Source organism: Pteropus vampyrus, unplaced genomic scaffold, assembly GCF_000151845.1.
Source record: "Pteropus vampyrus isolate Shadow unplaced genomic scaffold, Pvam_2.0 Scaffold55, whole genome shotgun sequence".
NCBI classification, from domain to species: Eukaryota; Metazoa; Chordata; class Mammalia; order Chiroptera; family Pteropodidae; genus Pteropus; species Pteropus vampyrus.
Window position 1 is genome coordinate 813,468 of NW_011888836.1, and position 21,721 is coordinate 835,188.

The 21,721-nt window shown below is 34.2% G+C and overlaps 1 protein-coding gene, 1 long non-coding RNA gene and 1 pseudogene across 3 annotated transcripts in view; 2 read left to right on the plus strand and 1 right to left on the minus strand.

Moving 5' to 3' along the window:
* Positions 1–21,721, plus strand: part of CDH2 (cadherin 2) — a 197,157-nt gene that overhangs the window by 58,122 nt on the left and 117,314 nt on the right. The gene's annotated exons all lie outside the window — the stretch shown is intronic.
* On the minus strand, positions 11,170–11,288 carry LOC111739940 (annotated as a pseudogene).
* LOC111739848 lies at positions 11,245–16,594 on the plus strand. Its single transcript, XR_002780385.1, has 2 exons — positions 11,245–11,291; positions 13,036–16,594. It is a non-coding gene; the product is annotated as an uncharacterized LOC111739848 (long non-coding RNA).

Consider the following 21,721-nt stretch of genomic DNA (forward strand, 5'->3'; position numbering starts at 1 on the left):
TTCAAGGTTATGTTAAGTAACATTCAAAATCCAGATGAAACCAGAGAGAAAAGAGGAAATGTGAGATTTCATTGTCGGGGTGGGGGCGAGGAACACATATACACGTGGGCATCCAGCTCAAAAGCTCTGACATGTCTCCATCTAGGTCAGCAGGCGGGCTCCAAGAGGAAGGGTGAGGCCGAGGCCAAACTATGAGGCTTTGAGATTCGATAATAGAAGTCCTGCTCTGTTGTTTCCTTCCCTGGCAGTAATTGTCTTGCCTGTTTTCAAGGCCTGTAACTAGGCCAGGCGAGCCACTGAAGGTCAGCCTTGGGAGCTGATAGCAGACTTGATATGAACTCTCTTCCCTCACAACGCTAAGCCAGGAGGCCCACCTTCCATGACTGGTCAGACTATCAGCTCATCATCTTTCTTTATCATCCTCTTGTATTTCTCTGCCAAACTAACTCAGTTCAGCTTGATTTGCCTTAAGTCCTGCCTCTTCTATGAAATAGATCATGGAGACATTGTGGCTTGGTGAAGAAAAGCTACAATTTGGAGAACAGCAATTTGGGTTCTGTAGCCAGCCTTGTCCTCTGCAACTGGATACTCTTGGCCAAGTCTGGCCTCTTCTCTCTGGCTTCAGGTTCAACTGCAGCCTACATAGGCATCTTTCTCCTTTAAACTCTGCTGCAGTAAATAGCACATTTACATTAGCACTAATGTCATATATTTATGTCATGTTCATCTCTTCTTTTGACAACAGAAAGGCATTCTCAGTCTACCTTTAGTTCCTCAATAGCACGTGCACTCAGCCCTCTGTACCTGTGGGTTCTGCATCCATGAATTCAACCAATGCAGAACGAAAATATTTTTTTAAATGTTATCTTATTGCCAATGTGTACTATGTATAGGCCTAGAATAGTTGAGTCTGTACTGAACACGTACAGACTTTTTTCTTGTCATTATTCCCTAAACAGTGCAGTATAACAACTATTTACATAGAGCTTATATTATATTAGATATTATAAGTAACCTAGAGATGATATAAAGTATATGGGATGATATGAGTAGATTATGTGCAAATACTACACCATTTTATGTAAGGGACTTGAGCATCTGGGGGTTTTGGTTTCTGAGGAGGGTCCTGGAACCAATAACCTGCAAATACCGAGGGACAAGTATATATTCATTGTGCCTCTTCTAGTAACTCCTGCTGATGCTTAGGTGGGGCGGCCCAATAGCTTGCAGAGCAGATTCATTGTTTTAGGATTGGGGAACAAAGGCAAAGGTTCATTCTCAAGAAATAATTGATGCAGTGAAGGAATGCGGCTGATAGAGGTCTCATATAGGGAAACACTGTTTGTTGGCCTTTGTCTGGAACTAAAACGAAGCAGAATTAACCAGAGGACAATGCTACACGGTGGAGATAACAGCAGAGGTCTCCGTGTGTAATTAGTACAGTGTGAACAGGTTCTCGTTTTGTATGTTAATATGGGCAAGACCAAGTTCATAATTCAGAAAGAGAATAAACTCCCAAGTGTGTCAGGTTCATCGCTTTTCGCCTCTTATCGCAAGAAAGGACATCGTATGGCTCTGTGTTTGTATACTCTTGCCATAACAGTTCTTCCTATGAAAAATAATTTTCTCCAAAAGTATGGTATGAAAGTTCTTGACTTATCATTGAAAAAGGAAGAAAATAACATTTGTTTTTGAAAATACTGTTTTGGCGTATGAACGGGGAATTAACAACCCCCATGAGTGTTGACACTAGTTAAATGCTTTTAACAATAATAAAGATACATAATTTCATAAACTGTTAAAAAAAATAATAAATTTCCTGTTCAGATTACCTAGCCATGGAAGGTTTTTTGTTGTTGTTGTTGTCGTCCCCCCGCCCGAGTTTCATATTCCAAAATACTAGGGAAAAGTGACATTCATAAGATTTTGACAGCAGTCATTTATGAAATCACCTGGAAGCTAAGATTTGGTTGTGTTGTGAATGATGTTGAAATTTGCAATTGTAAATCATTCCCCAGTTTTTGAGACTAACAGTCCAAAGTGTCTTATTTGTGCGATCAGTCCATATCTGGCCTCTCATGCTTTGCTTATTATTATACGCAGAAGGAGCCATGACCAAAGAGTTCCTTCCACTTTAAGTTTTCATTATGCTCAATGAACCTTTCTCCTTACATCCTTCATGAACTATGTCAGGAGATGGATAACATTGGTCTTTACTTCTTAATACGTAGGGATTCATAGGGACCCCCATACACACACACTTAAAATTAAATGATGTTTTACTTTTTATTTGTTTGTCGTTTCTTTGTAAATTAGTAAAACTGTTCTCTGTCCTAACAGTGATAAAAATTAAAAGAAAAGGAAAAGGCTACTTTGGGCCACAGGCCAGTCTACCAAAATGTATTTATTCTGCCGCATAGGAATCTTGTTTCTATGGACTGTTTTCTTAATTTGTATCAGTATTTCAACAATGAACTTTCTCTTTGGCTCCTAGCTCCGGAAATAGGAGTTTATAGATACATATTTATGTTATTAGCAATCTAATTATTCTCCCATTGCATCTGGCCATGGTTCAGATGCTGGTTTAATAAGATTAATCACATTGCTTTTAGTACTGGAGAAGACGCTGTAGTGTTGTCAGAGCATTATTTAATGTTCGGCACAAACAAAGCCTACTGAAGTATGACTGGATGTTGGTTTCATTTTTCTGCATTTCTTGACTGGTCAGGTAAAGTTAATTCTAAGACTGTGAGGAAAAAGAGGGAAACTTTTTGTTGCTGTTTAGATATTACTGCTACATCTAGGTAAAGTTAAGAAATTGGGAAAAGCCGTTATCTTCTACCTGTGACCTGGTTTTATTTAAAGTGCCTCTGATGTTTTTGAGTTCACATCAATAGAAATTGGCTAGTTAAAATCTTCTGATGTCTTCTGCCTAATGCAAAATATTATCATTGAAAAACTGGAATTTATAACTTTGTAATTGAGGTTTGCGTGTTTCTGGCATGCATAAATGCATTTTGAGGACTTAGAATAAACTTGATTTTCTGAAAGTCCTCATTGGATGGCTGGTGTGTTTGACTTTTAAAGGGACACAAATGTGTCTTTGAGCAGCTGCTTGACTAAAAGCTGAGCCCCAGTCTGTCAGGGTGAATTAGAATTGCCCAGGACTCAAGTGTGATTGCATTTCACTTATTTGCTCTCTCAACAGATGGATCTATTTCTTTGAATATTTGCAGTTTGTCCTTCAACGATGACTAGATATGTACCAATGACTGTAGATTCCATTGACCAGAAGGAGTTAATGATGCTTTTAAGTAGATAGATATGTTTCCCATAGTAATTTTAAAATTTATGGATCAAATAAGCAACTGAGAGATTTTAGCACTTTTTTCAGATCTTTAGAAGTTGTCTCAAAAGTCTGGTCAAAAGAAAACGAGCCATTTATCTTTCCAGGGGTTTCTGCACCCTCTCAACAGGTACATGTTAATGGGATAAGCAAGAGAGGTTTTCGCTCTTGAAACCTGCAGGCTGTCAAATGGGGGGTGGGAATGGAAAGGTTATTACTTCCTCTGTCTACCAGGTTTTATTGTGGAAACTGTTCACCAGATAATCGAGTTAAATTTGTAGCAGAGGGGAAGATTTGTATTGTAAACAAGAAAGTTCTTTGAAGATAAATCATGTCAATCTCTTTTGCAAGGATGCTGGAAGAAACCTTTATTTTCTTTCTCCTTAATGGCATGGAGTGGGAAGGTGTTTTTCTTTCTCCCTCCCCCCTTTTTCTTCCCTTTTGCTAGACTACAAAGTGTTAGTGAGTCTGGAAGGTGATAATTAGTAGTCTTCAACTGATTTTTTTTTTTTTTTTTGCAAGCTGGCTAATTAAAATGCATAAAAACTTTCACTTTTTTTTTCTAAAGAGAAACATACTTCTTTTGACAGCTGCCTCTCTGACCTTCTGCAGTCTTCCCTGCCACTCTCTTTGTTTTATTGACTGCTTCTTTATATATAATCGAGAAGAACTCTAATATACTTCTTTGTAACTCTTAATATTAGGGGAATGAGTCTTGTAAATGCAAGATTTGTACCAATATTTTATCAGTATTATAGCATACATATTGTATTTCTATTAAGTCATTTATTCAGTTCGTCTAGTTTTTTGCACTGACTTTTTCCCTATTTAGCCTTGTGTAATTTTAAATGCCTTGGGTATTACTGTTCCTACAGTCCTCTGTGTTGCAGCCAATTCAGTGGTTTCTGTGTTAATTAATATGCATACCACCTCTCATTTCAGTCTTTACTATCACACACCAAGAAACAACTAATTTTTCAACATTTTAAACAGAGTATCTGTAGGTATTGAGCATGAGGTGTTGTAGATTTAGGTTCATGTTTTGGTTTTAGGTGTCTTGATTCAGATAACATATTATACGCTAATTTTTATAAGACATTAATATAGTAAATGTACTAAGTAGTACATTCTACTTTTCCTCCTTTTAATTGTCAAACTTGTGGGCGTTTTCAGCTTTACTGTTTTCAGGTTTGTTATCACCTAAGAAAATATTTGTTGTGGAATTAGTAATGAATGCTTAGTTTAGGGTGTGTATATGAGTGTGTGTGTGTGTGTGTGTGTGTGTGTGCGTTTTCTAATCAGTGCCGTACTGGGTTGCCTCTTTATACATAATTTTGATTTTTGTTTTTATATTCAAAATAATTTTAGCCAAACATTAGTGTAACTAGATAAACCGAAAAAAATCTCATGCTACCTGTGATATAAATAATACAATTAGAGATGCTAAATCAAAATTATAAATTATTTTAAGCACTTGAATTTGATTTTTTAATAAAAAATATAGATTTTTAAATAAAAAAATAAATACCATGAATATAGGAAAATAGTTAAAAAGAATAAGTAAGCAAGAAACAAGAGTCTGTGAAATGGGAGAGGCTTTAAAATTCAGAAAGAGACGAGTAAGTAGTTCATCTTGTGGATTCCCTCATTGTTTCGTAGTTATATGTTACATGATTTTTAAAAAATCATATCTATAAATTTATACCTGTCGTGGGTAATTTCTGTAGTTTTTTTTTTCCTTTCTCAGCTGGAAAAATAAGTTTAACCACCTGTCTTGGAGGGAATAAAACTTGGTACCTTGATGCCCATCAGCTGTGTATAACACTTTCCTGTCCCACATTTGCTAATGGTAACTGACTGCTGGCAGGAAATAAAAATTTTCAAGAATTTCGCATTTAAAATCTCAGCAGAGAACTTGTGATTAAGCCCTGTGAGTGAAGGATAATCATGAGGATAGTATTAAAGAGAATGTATGCTACTCATTTTCCATCTACTGCAACTTCTAGTTATTGCTTTAACATTAAATCTTCAATTAACTCATCCACGTAGTAGAGTGTTGGGTTTTTTTCTTCTTGGTTAATTAAGTCATGTAGAGGTTAACCAGGGATCTATTTACATTCAAGCTTTATTTTTTAAAACTCTTTATAAAATGTATTACTTTAGCTGTTAAAACATCATTATTAACATCATTATTGAATGTGATTATATTTTTGATTAAGGACCATGCATTGACCTGGATGAATAATTTTTTGAATTTGAATTTTCATCATAGAGTTCCATGACATAGGCCATGCCCCAAAAGTTAGAGGAGAATGAAAAATTTTATTGAATAATTGATATAAACTTCTGTTGTCAGATTTAACTTTTCTTCTAAGATTGGAATAAAAAATAATTCTAAACTTTAAATATGTATAATTGATGGGTTCATTTTAATTAAGACTTTACTGAATTTCTTCTTATAAAAAACTTATTTTGAAAAAGAAGGAATTTGGAAGTATTCCAGAGCTCTGAAAAATTTATAGTTAATAATTTCTTCATTCAGATTTTTTTGATTGGCATGTGATCCCTATGTCGTGTTCTGAAATATCCAAAATCACAACATCTTGATAGAGTCTGCTCTATTTTTGAATTGTTTTAAATAGTAACTTTAGGATTTGCATTAATCGAAAAGTACCTTGTCATAACATTTGCTTTGTGTCATGAAAGGTTATCTATATTTGGAAGTAACATTTTGGTAAAAGGAAGATTATGGAATATTTATGAACTTTATCTCTTACAGATTCATAGGTTATTAGAGCAGGATGGAACTTTGGAGCTTTTCAACCACAACCTTCTTAGTTTACAGTTGAAGGAAATGAGGTCCAGAGAGATTAAATGACTTACCCAAGGACACACAGCTAAAGAGTAGTATAAGGATTATAATCCTGGACTCCTGGCCCCAAGTCAAGTATTTTTACCATGGAAAATTCTTTCTAATAACTATAAGACAACTTTTCCAAAAAATCATGCTGTGAACCTGGAAAAGGAGTGAATTTTAAGTGTACTTCATTATGGTGAATTAGCTTTCGTGTGTGTATATATGTAGATGTTTAGTTAATTAAATTTTTTCCTATTCAAGTATGTTTAATTCAATTTATTTATAAGAATGAGGATAATTTTACTTGGATGAGGATAATTTTACTTTTCTTATGATCCAATTTTAAGACTATTGATCCTAATAACAGCTCCATAAGATAATGTAAAGGAATAGGAATACTATGTAAAACACTTAATTTAATTCTTGCATTACTTCATGTTTTTTAAAAAATATGGGAAGGGAGATGAAAATTAAATACCATCTGTTAATGACCCTTGATTTCAAGATACCATCAGTTATAATCTCAACTTTCATGTAACCAAATTCTATGTATAGAACAAATATCTGTGTACTTTTAATTACTTTTTAGTTAATTTCTTCATAAGCAAATGTTTTGAGAACTTTTTGATGAATATGTATGATAAATATTTCACAGTCATAATATTTGATACAGAAACAACAGAAACTATTCATAACTTTATTTATAATCTCCCTTCATTATAAATATGTTTAAGTAACCAAAATCAATAATATAACCAACTGAAACTAACACCGATTGTTTTATTGGAGAGACAGATAGGATAATGCCACAGCCAGTTGGCATCAAGAGAGTGCTTCAAGAACTCCATGTCACTGGCCACGGCTGGTAGAGTTTGCCAGAAAAAGTGCTGTTCTACATTCTCCTGGGCCATTGGTATTTATGGTTTGCAACCTATTTTCATATTAGAGCCAAAAATGTTTTTTGGTTATATGTAAGTATATGATAATAAGAGTTTATCAGTTGGGCTTAAGACCCTTACTTATATCACTTCACTTATTAAGTAACTAGTAGAAACAGGGTGTTCTTTCTAGGCAAATAATGTTTTAATGATTCTAATAAGCTCTGCTCTATGTCTGTATGTATTTTTCCTGACTTAAAATTTACACCCAATTTTTTTTTATAAACTGAAAACCAGTTTCAGTTGCAGTGTTAGGGATTCTTAGGTATTTAGCATTGCCACTATATGCTTATAGTCTGTTTTATTACTTTATGTTTCCTTCTAATTTCCATTTTAGTTCCTCAGATAAGTAATTTGGGGCCATTACCCCCAACTCTTGCCACCTTGCCTACAAGTAAGCCAAATAAATAAGACTTCTAATGATTAATTCACTCCAAACCACAAGATATGTTTTAAGATTTTCTATATTTAATATATATTATGTGCCTAAACTCTTGACTTAAAAAGGCAAGGGAATAATGCACATGTTCACTTAAAAACAAATAATCTGCTCTGCAATTGCTCTTCTCCAGAGTACCAGCTACTGTCAGTTACTATTGGGTACTCAATGTGGAAATGGGCCTCTTGTCCTGTAGAGGGTCTACTGCTCTGATTGCAGAGTTGGATATACAGAACCAGAAAGCAAGGACATTGGTTTGTGCTACTAAACTCTGTGTTTCTAGGTAGGATAAACAAACAAACAAACAAAACATTTCAAGAAATGATTTTGCAAAGATGAATTAGAATACCCAGACTGTGCTTGAAATTTTCATTTCTTAATTCTTTAGGCATTTTGCAGTCAATCGATTCCAAACACTTGGGATTTCATTTCTCCATTTAGTAGAGTAAAAAATAACTTTTTTTTTTCTACTAAAATTAACTGATGATTCCTTGGTTTATAGAAAATATAGACATTTCCCCCAAAGAGAGAGAGGAATCACTTATTTTTGCTCTGTCTTCTAACTGGAAAACTAAGACACAGTCCAGTTTAATGGCAGAGGGTTTCAGTTCCATGGTAATGGTAGTTGGCCTTGGGAAATGAGAACATGCTTTAGCGTCTCATCCTCATTCACTCTTGAGCAGTTTGAGACATAGAAAGATAACCAGTTGAAAATGGAGGGGTCAGGGAAAAACGGAAACAGGTGTACAAGTGGCTCATTTTGGCTTTAATGGGATATTCACAATGGCCAAAGTAGGGAGTCTTTGTAAGGTAAAGTCATTATTTTACTTTCATGTATTTGGGATTCTTCTTAAGCAGCCAAGGAAATTAGAAACCTTTTCATGCTTAGGGTGAATTTTTGTAATCTATTTGTGCACTTCAAGCTGTGCACTTTAGTTTCGTGGATTCCAGAAAAGTTTATTATTGTAATTCAATCAATTCTCTCTCCTTTTAAAACTCTGAATCCCCAAGAACTGTTATTTCAGGCAAACATAATATTTTACTCAAATTAAATTGCACATAGGTATTAAAATAAGCTGGGTGACATTAAATTTCCAAATGTGTTAGGGTGTATTTGTTTATAAATCACAGGTGTGGTTACAGTCAAGTCTCCAGGTGGCTTTTGGAGAAGTACGTTAATAGGTTCCTGTTAAAGAAATGCATACAGGTGCAGATGACTTTGAAGGACAGGAAAATTTACCACTACCCTCATTATGGTAGATGAAAAATAAGTTGTGTGTAGTCAGGAAGGTCACATAAATAGCCACAGAGGTCATATGACACTGCTAGGGAGGTAGAATTTATTTGAGCAGTCTAAATTTGTTGAACACAGGAAGCTCTGAAATACTTGGAACAAAAGTTTGGATATAAAATGAGGTATTAAGTAGGAAGCAAACTACCAAGGTATTTTAGGTACCATATAACTGGAAAGTGATTTAACTCACGAGCATTAATTCTAGTCATAGAAATAGCTATGTTAGCTAAAATATGTTAGGTAAAATATGTTTTGCTTTCACAAATCACTGTGCACAGTGGTTGGTCACTTCTCAACTGGGGGTTGAGGTCCTAGAATGTATGTGTTGAGATCAGAAATGACATATGATGTGCCACATATAATATGATACTAATACTTGTTAGCAAACTTTTCAAAAATTCCCTCTTTTAAAGTATTTATTTGAGTGAATTCCAGTTTACCCCTCTTCACACTGTTTGTCTCATTCACCTTCATTCAAACCTTCTTGCTCAATGGGACAGATTGGGACAAACCTTCAGCTCGTTAGTTGGCACATGTCATTGCCATGTGGTGGCCTATTGTGTTACCTTCTCAAATTGACTGTACTAACTGTAGAAGTTCTAATAATTGTAGTCATTTAAGTTCCAACAAAAAGTTTTTAGGTTCTTGAAACTTTGGGAAAATGTGTACATGAGTAGTATTAGATTCTCTCATGGTTGAAAAATCTGCCAAGCTAGACTGCAGACCACAAAGAATTTGTGCCCTATACCAGGTTTGAAAAACCTCAGGACCCCCTCTGGCTTGCTCATATATACCATAGTGGTATTAGAAAGCGTTCTTCAGAGAAACAGAACCAATGGGAAGGATGGACACACACACATACACACACACACACGATTTATTTTAAGGAATTGGCTCACGTGATTATGGAGGCTGACAGCTCTCAAGATCGGCAGGGTGAGTCAGCAAGCTGGTGACCTAGGAGAACTGATGGTGTAGTTGTAGCCCCAAGGCCTTCAGGCTCAAGGCCCAGGGAAAGGTGATGTTTCATTTAAAGTCCAAAAGCAGGAAAAAGTTGATATCATAGTTCAAAAGCAGTCAGGCAGGAGGAATTCTTTTATACTCAGTGGAGAGTCAGCCTTTTTGTTCTAGCCAGGCCTTCAACTGATTAGATGAGGCTCATCCACATTAAGAAGGGCAATCTGCTTTGCTCAGTCTGCCTATTTAAATGTCAATTTCATCCAGAAAACACTCTCACAGAAACACCCAGAGTAATGTTTGACCAAACACTTGGGCACCCTGTAGTTCAGTAAATAAGACACATAAAATTAACCATCACACATGATATCTGTATAGTGGCCAAGAAAGTACTTTACAAACATCAGTGCTCAGTAAATATTGATGGATGGATGGTGTTGGATGTATGGATAAAGGAACGAATGTTCATCACAGAACTTAAAGAATCATAAGTTTCTATTTTGTAAATCTAGGAATACTTCTGTTTTTGTTGGATAAACATCCATAATTTCACAGATGTTTGTTTCAAATATAGTATTCTTTGACCTTTGTGTTTAACATATGGGCCAAGCTGATGGTTATTCCTACGTTTGAATGTACTCAAAAATGCTCAAAACGATCTAAACTTTTTCTCCGAAATTGTGCATCTTTTTACTTGCTATTTGCTCCCTTTTTAATATCACACTGCCCGTCAGTTTTTCTTATAATTCCGTAGGCTCTTTTTCTTATCAGGGTAGTATTTCATATTTATATTTGATTTTGTCCTTATTTTTTACTTATATTTAGTATTTATCTTCTCTTCACCCTAATTCATTTGGTTTTGGTTTGGTTCTGCCTTTAATAAACTTTATAGTGGCTTCTTACCAATTGTCTTTGTTTTTACTATGTAAATAATAACTTTTAAGATTTTAATTGATATAAAAATGTTAGATGAAATCTTAGAAATGATAATAACCTTATTCATGTGACTTCAAACATTAAAAATGAGATACAACATGAATGTTTTGAAAGTGAATTATATATTCTGTAAATAACTTGAGTTTATTTTCTCTTAATCTGGCATTTTCTCCATAGAATTATAGAATTGACCTGCATTCCTTTTAGTTCCTATGGAGTAGATACTGCCAATATTTAAGGGACGTGGTTAATTTTGAATAACTCCTAATATTACAAAATGCTTAACAGTGTAAGGTAGTTCTTTTTTTTTTTTTTTTTATTTTTAGGCGAGGCAACCCTTGGTTGACCTCACAGATTTCAAGGACCTTGTCAGCTTACAATCCTCTATTTTTTTATTTTTTACACCTACAGCACCTGGTCTTCCTAGGTGGTCTCCTATCCAAGTACTAACCAGGCCCGACCCTGCTTAGCTTCTGAGATCAGATGGGATTGAGCTTGTTCAGGATAGCATGGCCGTAGACAAGGTAGTTCTTAAAATATGATGAAAACACCGTAATTTAAAGGATTTTGTTAGAAATAGTTTTCTCCCTTTAATCAAAAAGTTAGTGCTATTGCTGTAGAAAATTTGAATAGATAATCGTGTAATTTTAATGATAAATTAAAAGTTTGAAATATTATAAGTTTTATAAGTATTAATATTGAAGTATGATAAGATTACTTTGAAACAGATGAGCAAAAAGATGAAAATAAATATCTACTGTAACAGACCTACTTGGCTGCCACGTGGAGAGACTTCTGTTCCTAGATTAGTTATGTTCACCTAGTTCTTCCCTATGATTGTGTATATGTACAGTCACCCTCATTATTCATGTGAATTCACCTAGTCTCTCTAAAATTTATTCATAGCCCCAAAATCAGCACTTGCAGCTCTTTCAAGGTCATTTGTGGACACGTGCAAAACACGACAATTTGAGTCACCTAGCACACACCATCCAAGCAGATTTTGAACAAAGCAACACTGTGCTTTCTTGTTTAGTTCTTATACTATAAACAAGTGTCCTTTTTTGCAGTCTGCTCAGTGCCACGTTTTAACATTTTTGTGCTTTGTGTTTGTAATTCCGTTGTTAAAAATGGTTCACAAGCATAGTACTGAAATGTCGTCTAGTATTTCTAAGTGTGAGAAGGTTGAGATTTGCATTTTGGAGAAAATATGTGTTTTAGGTAAGCCTAGTTCAGGCATGAGCTATATTGCAGTTGGCTGAGAATTCAATGTTAATGAGTTAACTAAATATATTGAATAAGGTGTCTTTAAACAGAATCACATACAAGGTTATAATATATATTGACCGGTTGACAAAAATGTTGTGACCAGAGTTCTTGCAGGACCCTAGCTCTGTATTTCTTCTAGAAGCTAATTATTTGCTAAATCGGTGTTTGAAGCAAACGTAGAACATAACGACCTTGAATAACAAGAATCAACTTTAATTTTTTTCTTTTTTCAAAAATTGAGTTCCACTGTACGTTTGTGCATTTTTCTTTAACGGTATACTTTGAATATTTTCCTGTCTCAATAAATATTCCTTAATATATTTTTAATGTCCATGTAGCAATACAGCATACAGATGGGCTGTCAATTTATTTAATGGAAATCCTTTTATAGAACATTTTCTAGCATGCCCACCCAACATTTTGCTATTACATGCAGTTCTGGAATAAATATTCTTTTAACTTAATCTTTATCACATCCATGATTATGTTCTTAGAATAAGTTTTGTGCAAATAAAATTTTTAGAACACGAAATGTGCAAAGTGAGTCTTTTGCTGTTTGCAAGATTCCTTTGTGATCTTTTATCTTCTTTTCTAGATAAAAGGAAATTAATAAAAAGCTATCAATTTTTATCAAATTTTGAAAACCTTTATAGTAATATAAGAAAATTATAAAAGTGGTTTTTATCTCATTTCAGTGGCCATTTGTAGTAAATAAGTTTTAATGTGTTTAAGTTGCAATGCAGTGTATTTTAGATATGGAGAGAATTGAAGATTAGATAAGAGTAACTTTCAGAAACTGTTAGAATATTGCATTTAACCCCTTTTTTTAATTGATAAAGTCAAAGCCCGGTTTTTCTATTTTATTGTGAATTCAGTTTGTTTTTAAAAGAACAAAACTGCACAGCTTTATTTTCATCTGAATATTGTAACCCATAGTATAGAGAAGAACCTATACTGTTCACCTCTGTTTCCAACCCCTCTTTGGTTTCTTTTTCCTAGCTTTGTTTCAGATATCTAAATTCAGGAAACACCAGTCACACATCTATTCTTTGTAGAGGCAGATGCAGAAGGCAAGAAGAGGTACCATTTTCATCCAGCAAGTCAGAGCAGGTCCTCTAAGACTGCTACAAAGATCCTGATTAATACTTCCGGAGAAATCTAAGCAGAATGCATTGGAAATACAGATGTCAGAGCAGATATTACTTTCGCTATGAGAATTGGTGGCTGAAAAAGGCAGCATGTGCGCTAGACATTGAAAGATGACATGTTCATGGGAAAAATTAATGCTATAAATTTGCATACCTCTACACTGGCAAATTTTTAATTTTGCATATGATCTTTTACAAGTAGGGAGAGTGTCTAGCTTATCATTTATTTTAAGCATTGCTGCTACAAGAGAGGAAATTGTTGATTTATGCTATTTAATTCTTATTTACAAAGTACATGTGACATTTCATAGTTTGTACATTTCTAAACAAATTTCTTGTTCTTTTTCTGCAGTGCCTTTGTGATCATAAATTACTGAATACATAATATCAGATTGTTAATAATTTGTTAACATTCTTCCCTAATTGGATCATTTTGGATTTCGTTCCACTTTTTGATTACTACGGATAGTGCCAAATGAACAACTTAATGATTCTATTGCTTTTTACTTTTTGTGGGATATTTTTAGAGTATCTATTCCTAGGAGTGGAATTATTTGGAATTGCTTTATTGCTTTTGTTGTGTATTTCATATTGCTTTCCAAAAATGTGTTGGAAATTAATAGTATTCCCTACAATACTTACCCATGATTATGTGTTATATGTACTAAAAATAAAAAGAGAATCCTGCTTTCTTAGCAGTCATAAAATAGCATCTCAAGGTTGCTTTAATTTACATATCTTTGATTACTAGCAAGGATCAATATTTTTTTAATAGTATTTGCTATTGAAATTTTGTCTTGTGTTAAGTCTTTGTTCATAATTTTTACCCAGACACTTGCCTAAGAGAGCTTTTTCTTTGCCACAATTAAGGTCATTCCATTCTTTATGGAGTTATTCCAAGTTAAATATATTTTTATGTATGTAAAGTTTAAAATCTATAACACGTACCTTGAAAGACCAGTATAGAGGGAATAAGCATTTCATGTTAATGGTTGTCACTTGGATCCAGACACTTTAAGTAATAAAAACATGTCTGAATCACTCTCATAATGACCTGTGAAACAAGCCGGATTAGTACAAAATGTCTAATTCCCAAAGAGTTTATTTTCTGAGGATGGAATACACCTAGTAATTCACAGTCATAACCTCTTCATAACAATTCATTCATCCCTCTTCTGTGTTGTTATTGTACCTGGTGTATGCACGCCATTGTGGAACTTAATACAGTGCGTTGTAAGTCTTTTTTACTTATCAACGTTCCCTCCTCAGGATGCTTCCTAAGGAATGGAAAGCCATAGTCAGATTCTTTTTTTTTTTTTTTTTTAATTCCTCATGCACAACACATAGCTGTGCAATCACTCCTAAGTTTGTTTATTCATTCAGCAAGCATTTGTTGCAGTCTGAATGCTGTCCTAAGCTTTATTGGGCATGAAATAAATAAAGATGATAAAGGTCCCTGAAGTCTGGCCAGATCATTTACAGGAGGGAAAATCCTGGGTCCCTGAGTAATTGACAGAGTGTGAAGTCTGATTTTAGAGCTTAGAATGGTCTTTAAGTACTAAAATATATGAGTTGAGACCCACTATTAAAGCGTCAGTGATCAGGAAAAATGAAAGTAGTATTGGAAAAAATATGTAATAGCATATTATAAGCTTTTTAAAGGTTATTTTCCCAAATTTGATAGATTTTTAGTTAAATTGGTGTGGTCAACTGTAAAGCCCCATCCTCATTTGTTAAAAACTTTAAGTCAGAAATGTTGTATTTAGAGCTATTAAAACTCCTTGAGATATTCAGATAGTTGAGATGGTTAAGAAAACTGAACCTCGATGCAGTTGTGACTTTCTTCAGACTAGCTGAGGTTTTTCTGTTTGGTTGGTTTTTTGGTTTTTGAAAAGAAAACATTTCGAAAATATAGAAGGATATATTTCTTCATAAATATGGTGAGGAACTTTATTCATCTCTTTGCAAATTTGAGCCTAAGAGTTTTTAATCAGATGCATGCATAATTTAGATTCGCTCATACTTGGGCTGTGAGAGTGTAATCAGTTGGCCTTGAGAGCAGTCTGTGCTTACACTCTGTCCCATGTCTCTTCAACATATATGTATCTCCGAAAAGGCTTCATGGCCCTGGGAACTGTGGTATTTCTTACACTTGTATATTCTTTTGCTCTTTACAAAGTAAGATTGGAATTTACTTTTGGGGTTCAGTTATGGTCCTCTTAGTGACAAAGACATGCACAAATTACTACTGGGTTTTGAGTTTTAGTTTTTCAGTATAATTTCTAATTGTAAAATAATGAAATAGAATATGTCAAGGAAATTGTATAAATTATGCAACTGGCTGGCAGTAATAGTGTTCTTCACAATATTTTATCTGAACTTTATGGTCAAGTGTTCTATTGTTTTTGTGAACAATGCAGTTTTCTTTTCTTACTTTGCTTAGACTTTAAAAGATAAAGACTTATCGATCTTAATCACACCAGACAAAGCTATCATAGTGGCCTCCGTATGGGATTAGAATGGTATAAAGGGTAGAAAGAAACCTTTAAAACTATGTTATCTAGTCACTGAATTCTAAAAACTTTATTTTGGAAACTCTTTCAACTAAGATGAGGTTTCAGGGGCAAGAAACTCACCTACATCTTCTAACTTGGGCTTTGTTTTTTGATCTGAGTCAGAGGTTTTAATTCCCAAGTACTTTTTAAGGGAGTATTTGATTTCCCTGAAATTCCAAATTTTGTGTGTATGTGTATTTTCTTTTTCTGAAGAAAGAGGATCATAGTATCATCGACAGTGATCTCAAAGGTGTTTTTGAACAAAAAGAAGATGAGGAGAACCGTTGCCCCAAAGTTTGATGTAGTACCTGCTAGATTATGGTCACTTATGAAATGGTGAACAATTTTATTGTCACACTATCTTTTTGAACGAGACTTTCAGAATGACAGAAGTGATAGTTCACTGTTACCTACCTTTGTAATTTGCTCAATAATGTGAAAAATATTCAAATTCATTGGTTGTCTTTGGAAAGAGCATATAGATGTAAGGAGATGGCTTAAATATAGGACCTAGGTTTGAATACTGACTGATTCCACTTACTTGTCAAGAAAATTTCTTTTTAATGGACCTCATCTTTCACTATTAAAATGAGGGGGGGAAATGTGAAGATATCTATAATTCTTCTGTAATTCCATTTGCTTTATGGAATAAAATTAGAAATAATTTTTTGCCTTAGTGTACTATACATGTATTTAAAAAGATACTGAATTGAAAGAAGTTCTTTCATTATGAACTATATTGGTCAACCCATGCTAAAATGTGATTTGATACTATCCCTGAATGCGGGTGTTGTCTTGCTGTGGTTTCTTCAAAAATATGTTCTCTAATAAACTAATATATGTTAGGATTTTCAATTGCTTAGTTTTTGTGGAGCTTTTACAATTTTTGTGGGGGTTTTTTGGTTGTTTTTTTCTCTTCTGATTAATATTTATTTTTCTAAAAATGGGGCCTATGAAGGAATTTTGATAATTGGCTTGAATAATTTACACTGGCTTTTCGAGTGGTAATGAGCAATATTTATGGGTCACAACTGTTCCTCTGACTTACCTATGTTTTATTTCATAATAATCATTTCAAATTTATACTCAAAAGTAAACCCTAACTTTAAAAAATGCTACAATGAGACCATGGCTAGCACTAAGTGTTGTTGATTTGGCATCATGGCCAATAATTTCTCTGACTGTCCCACAGTTTTTTTTTTTCCATATCCTTGGAGATGAAGAAACAGTATCGGCTGAGAACATGAGACATTTTAGAGCCATGCGGAAATGAAGTGTTAATTTTTGGTTAGTGGGGATGGCACAGGCTGAATTTTCCCTTCAAACTTCATGTTGAAGTTCTAACCTACAGAACCTTTAAAAATGACTGTGTTTGGAGATAAGGTCTTTACAGAGGTAATTAAGTCAAAATGTGATCTTCAGGGTGGGCCCTAATCCAGTACGTAAGACCTAATAAGGACACAGACACACCCAGAGGGAAAACCGTGTGAGGAAACAGGGAGAATCGTAAGCTCAAGAGAGAGGCTTCAGAAGAAACCAGCCCTGCCAACATCCTGATCTCAGACTTCCAATCTCCGGAATTGTCAGAAAATAAATTCCTGTTGTTTAAGCCATCCAGTCTCTGGTCCTCTGTTATGGCAGCCACCAGGCAAACTAATGCAGGGGGCCTTGTTTGAAGAGTGATTAAAATAGCTCATTTAATCAAATGAAAACATATAAATCTATCATTTTTTTCTTTGGAAACAAAGTTTTTATTAATGTCTCTTTCTCATAATCCCTTTGAGGGTATCCTAAAGCCACTGATATTTTGTTAATTAATTTTTCAATGGCAGTTTCCTTCAAATAGCAGATCAATAGGTTTTCTTTAAAGGATATTTTTCTGTGAAGCTTCAGGAAACCTATACTTTGAAAAATAATTTGAGTTAATCATTAGGATTAATCGCTTCATTCCCATCAAAATATTGTATATTTTCTTTGATGGTAAGAGAAATTAATGAGTTTTTTTTTCCCCATCACTTTACAAAAACATTTTGAAAGAATTGTCAAATGTTTGCCAGAAAGACTGAAGGACAAAGTCTGCTGGCTAACTGAACTAAAGGGAATTAAACCCAATTAGTTACAGCATAGGTGAAAGACATTTAAGTATCAGGGGGTGTTTTTCGTTTTCTTTTTATTTCTCAAAGTAATTTAAGAACAGTAGGGGAAAATGAGGGAAAGAAAGAGGAAGTATGGTTTTATCACCTTTGCTCTTATTTTTGTTTATGACCCCTAACGTCAATTTCTAGTAGAGAAAAAAAAGCCTTTGAAATTATATAGGTATTACAGAAACTAGTACTCAAGTTTATTTCTTCTTTTGGCTTCATATCAGAGTATATCTAGATCCTTTCATTTTTATAACTTTGTCCTGAAAAATATGTGAACATCAGCCTATGCAATTAAATGTAAAATCAATGTAAACTGCCCAAAGAACTAACATATTGGGTATTAGTTTGTAGAGACAAATGCTTTTTCAGTCTTCTTGTGATGCTACCGCTATTGGATCTAGAAATTTAAGGCTTAATCTCTATTATCTAAGTGTTCTAGTTGTAAGCAGAGTGAAAAGGAATAAAAATACTTTTTTGTTCCCTTCCCAAACCAGAAAGATCCATGTTGCATTAGAAATACTATACTGGTTTCTGGGTATTTTTAGGCCATGATAGTTATAACATTCTACAGTACAATAAAAGGAAATTTGTCTTTTGCCTTGAAGTTATATTTTAGCTTTCATTAAATTCTTATCTACTGTAAGATTGGAAGGAAGAAAGCATTTATAGCATTTCCAAGAGTTTGCTGGAATGCAGTAGAAGATACTCTAAATAGTGTACCTAGGGTTTCCTTGTGAATTTTGTAGGTGACGGAGAAATGTACTCTTTGAGAGGAAAATTGTGGGTGGTACCGAAGCAGATGTTTGTAGATGCTACCTCAATGGAAGCCAGTAGTCTTCAGTGTTATCAAGTCAGTGATATTGCTAGCCAGTAGTACGACCTTGGGAAGATGGTTCGGTCATTTCTGGCCTTTAACTGGTCAATAATGAGTGACTGAAAGAGGAGATAGATGAAGTTTTTGTTTCCTAATTTTAAGAGGCCTCAGAATTGTTGCCCAGTACATAAATCCATGTCAGTTAACCCCACACATTTGCCACTGTTCTTAAAATTAGTTTAGATATTATTAAGATTAGTGTCATCTGCATGTATTTAAAAGCATACTGAATTCAAAGTAGTTCTTTCATTATGCAGTATATTAGTCATACTAAAAAGTAATTACTAATATGCAGGAGTGAGTCCGCAGAGTTCTGTTTTTGTGTGGTTTTGTTTTGTTTATAAATTAAAAATTAGTGATTGTATTCAAAAAGAAGAAGAACAGCCAGACTAATTGGTATCCAAGACTCTTATAGCTGTGGCATTCAGTAATTTTTTTAAGTATGCTAACTATACTTCAGTTTCTCATCCCGGAAACCTCAAAGATTTACTAAAATGATATAATCAGAGTTTGTAACAGCACAATTTACAGTGGTTTTTGAAGATTCTCTGCCAAATGTGGATCTAAAGTGTGGAGACAGAACTCCATTAGGATAGGAATCAGCTGTCTTGTTACCAGCTATATTCCTGGCAACTTTCATATACCTTTAGGTAGTATGTGTCCAATAATATTTGTGTTTGAATATATCTCTTAGAATAAGGCCTGGTAAGAGTACTAATCATATTTTTAGCTAACCTTACTTCCTCCAATCTTTCTTTAGAAAAAAAGTTATACGTATAGTATAACCAAACAGGAAATCTATAATTAAATATAAACATTTGCTTTAGGAAAGATTATTGAATTTGAACAAAATTGCAGTTGAAGTTGTTTTAACTACTTAAATAATTTGAGAACATTTAAAATATGACTCTACAGACTATGAATTTATATGCAGCCTTTTGGGGAAAAGAGATTTTGAAAAACTAGATACTCCTATATAGAGAGAGACACAACCATTTAAAACTTTTCTTACATCTAGAAAATGATATTCATTATAATAATTAAAATGCGAAGATTATATATATTTATAATGTGAAGAAATGTATACTTTCTCAGTTGTGAATTAATATTATTGTTTGATTTTACTGTGGTAGTTATTACTAGAAGGACTTTCATTGCGTTTCTGACTCCTTTATTTGAGGTTCTAAATAAAACCTTTTTTTCCAGAACTTTGTCGGTTCATGGTGTCCTACTCTGGTTTAGAGTAAAAGAACTTTGTTTTGCGTTTAGGTTTTTATGCAGTTTGTTTCTAACTGTTCTTTATTATAAAAGTTTTCTAAAGTGTAGTTTTGAATGTCAAGGGAACATACTTCCGATCTGTGGCCATGTTCCTTTTTTCTTTTCTATGTATGTTCAGTTATGAGAAAGAACAAATGAATAAAAATAAAACTAAGTCATAGGTGTTTAGATTTTTATTTATTTACAAAGCTCTTCTAGAATAGTTATTTTATAACTTATACTTAAGTATAACAATCTACATGTTAATTTTTTTTAAGTCAGCTTTGTTTTCTCTTTCAATTTTCACTGTGGTCTTTACCTGACAGCTGGCATAAAACTAGTGCTTTGTCTCACAGTACTCAGTATCTGCTTCCACTCATTTGTCACATGCACTGCTTTGTGTCATTGTTATCTTTTGGTAAGTACAGACGGCCCCAAGTTTAGAAACACTCAACTTGTTGAGAAGATAGCTGCCAAGGAACACTCCTCACCAACACTGTGGGGAGCCCTTCCCCACCACTAGGGGAGCTATTGGCACCGGAAACCTTACTCTCATCTCTGCCCACCTGGGGAGGTACCCAGCCCAGCAGATCCTCTGGGACACCTACACCCAAGACATTTCCTTCTGCCTCACTCTCAGTGTCCAGCGTCCACATGCCTTCAAGCACATGAGATAGAAGGCAGTGTCGTGAGATTCCTCAAGCTATTAATTTGCTCTAGATTAGAAAGGACTCTCTGAGCTAGCTAGGAAATGTTCCCATGATTTGCAATTTATATTTGGAAAAAACTGGGGTTCAAGTGTCAGATTTATAAATTAATTTTCAAATGCCTTTGCATATTCAGGTCTTCTTATGTGTGTCTTATTTCTGATACTAGATTTTCAGTCTCATTGCTCCAAGACAATTGTTTAAAAAGTGCTTCTAGTGATTTTTATTTATATACTCAAAAATGTAGTTTATTTTTTAAGTTCCAGTCTATCCCTCCACTCTCCCCCCAAAAAAGAAAAAAAATTTACTCTGATATGAAACAGTCTATATCTTTAACCCATTTTTGTCAATTTAGCATTATAAATTAGTTGCTTCTTACTCATTAAACCTAATTAATCAAGGTAATATTTAATATTCTCTGACTCACTGTCTGGTTTAATATTTTCACCAGAGTGTCATTTTTCTACTTTGACAGATCAAGTATATCTATTGAGGAGCTTATGTTCATACACTTTACCTTCTATCCTCTCTGAGGAGGAGAAAAAAATGAGAGAAACCAGTAAAATCTGAGTATGTGCAGCCCAGATTCGCCTGCCCTTCTGGGTAACACAGCTATAATTTCCCTGTCTCAAAGCTCCCAACATGAAAGTTTGGTCAGCATTATTTTTTGTTTTCTTTTCTTTTTGTTTTGTTTTTAAGACTGGAGCAGAGGAGAAAAATGTATTTCAGCAGATGATGACAGCGAAGTGGTCTTGCCACACTTTTAAAAGTATAACAATATTATATCAAGAGAATATAGATTTGGCTATTGAGGTATTTGAGGTGTAGAGAGAAAATATTTTGTTCTTAACCCAGTGTCATAAAAAAGATTGGGTGAAGAGAGTCCCAGGAGTAAAAACCCAGTGTGTCGAAATGGTGTCATTGTATGAGGGCATGATGCCAGTGATGCTCAGACTCTGTGGCTTGTTTGTGTTGGCATGTGGCATATATAGAGGGCATT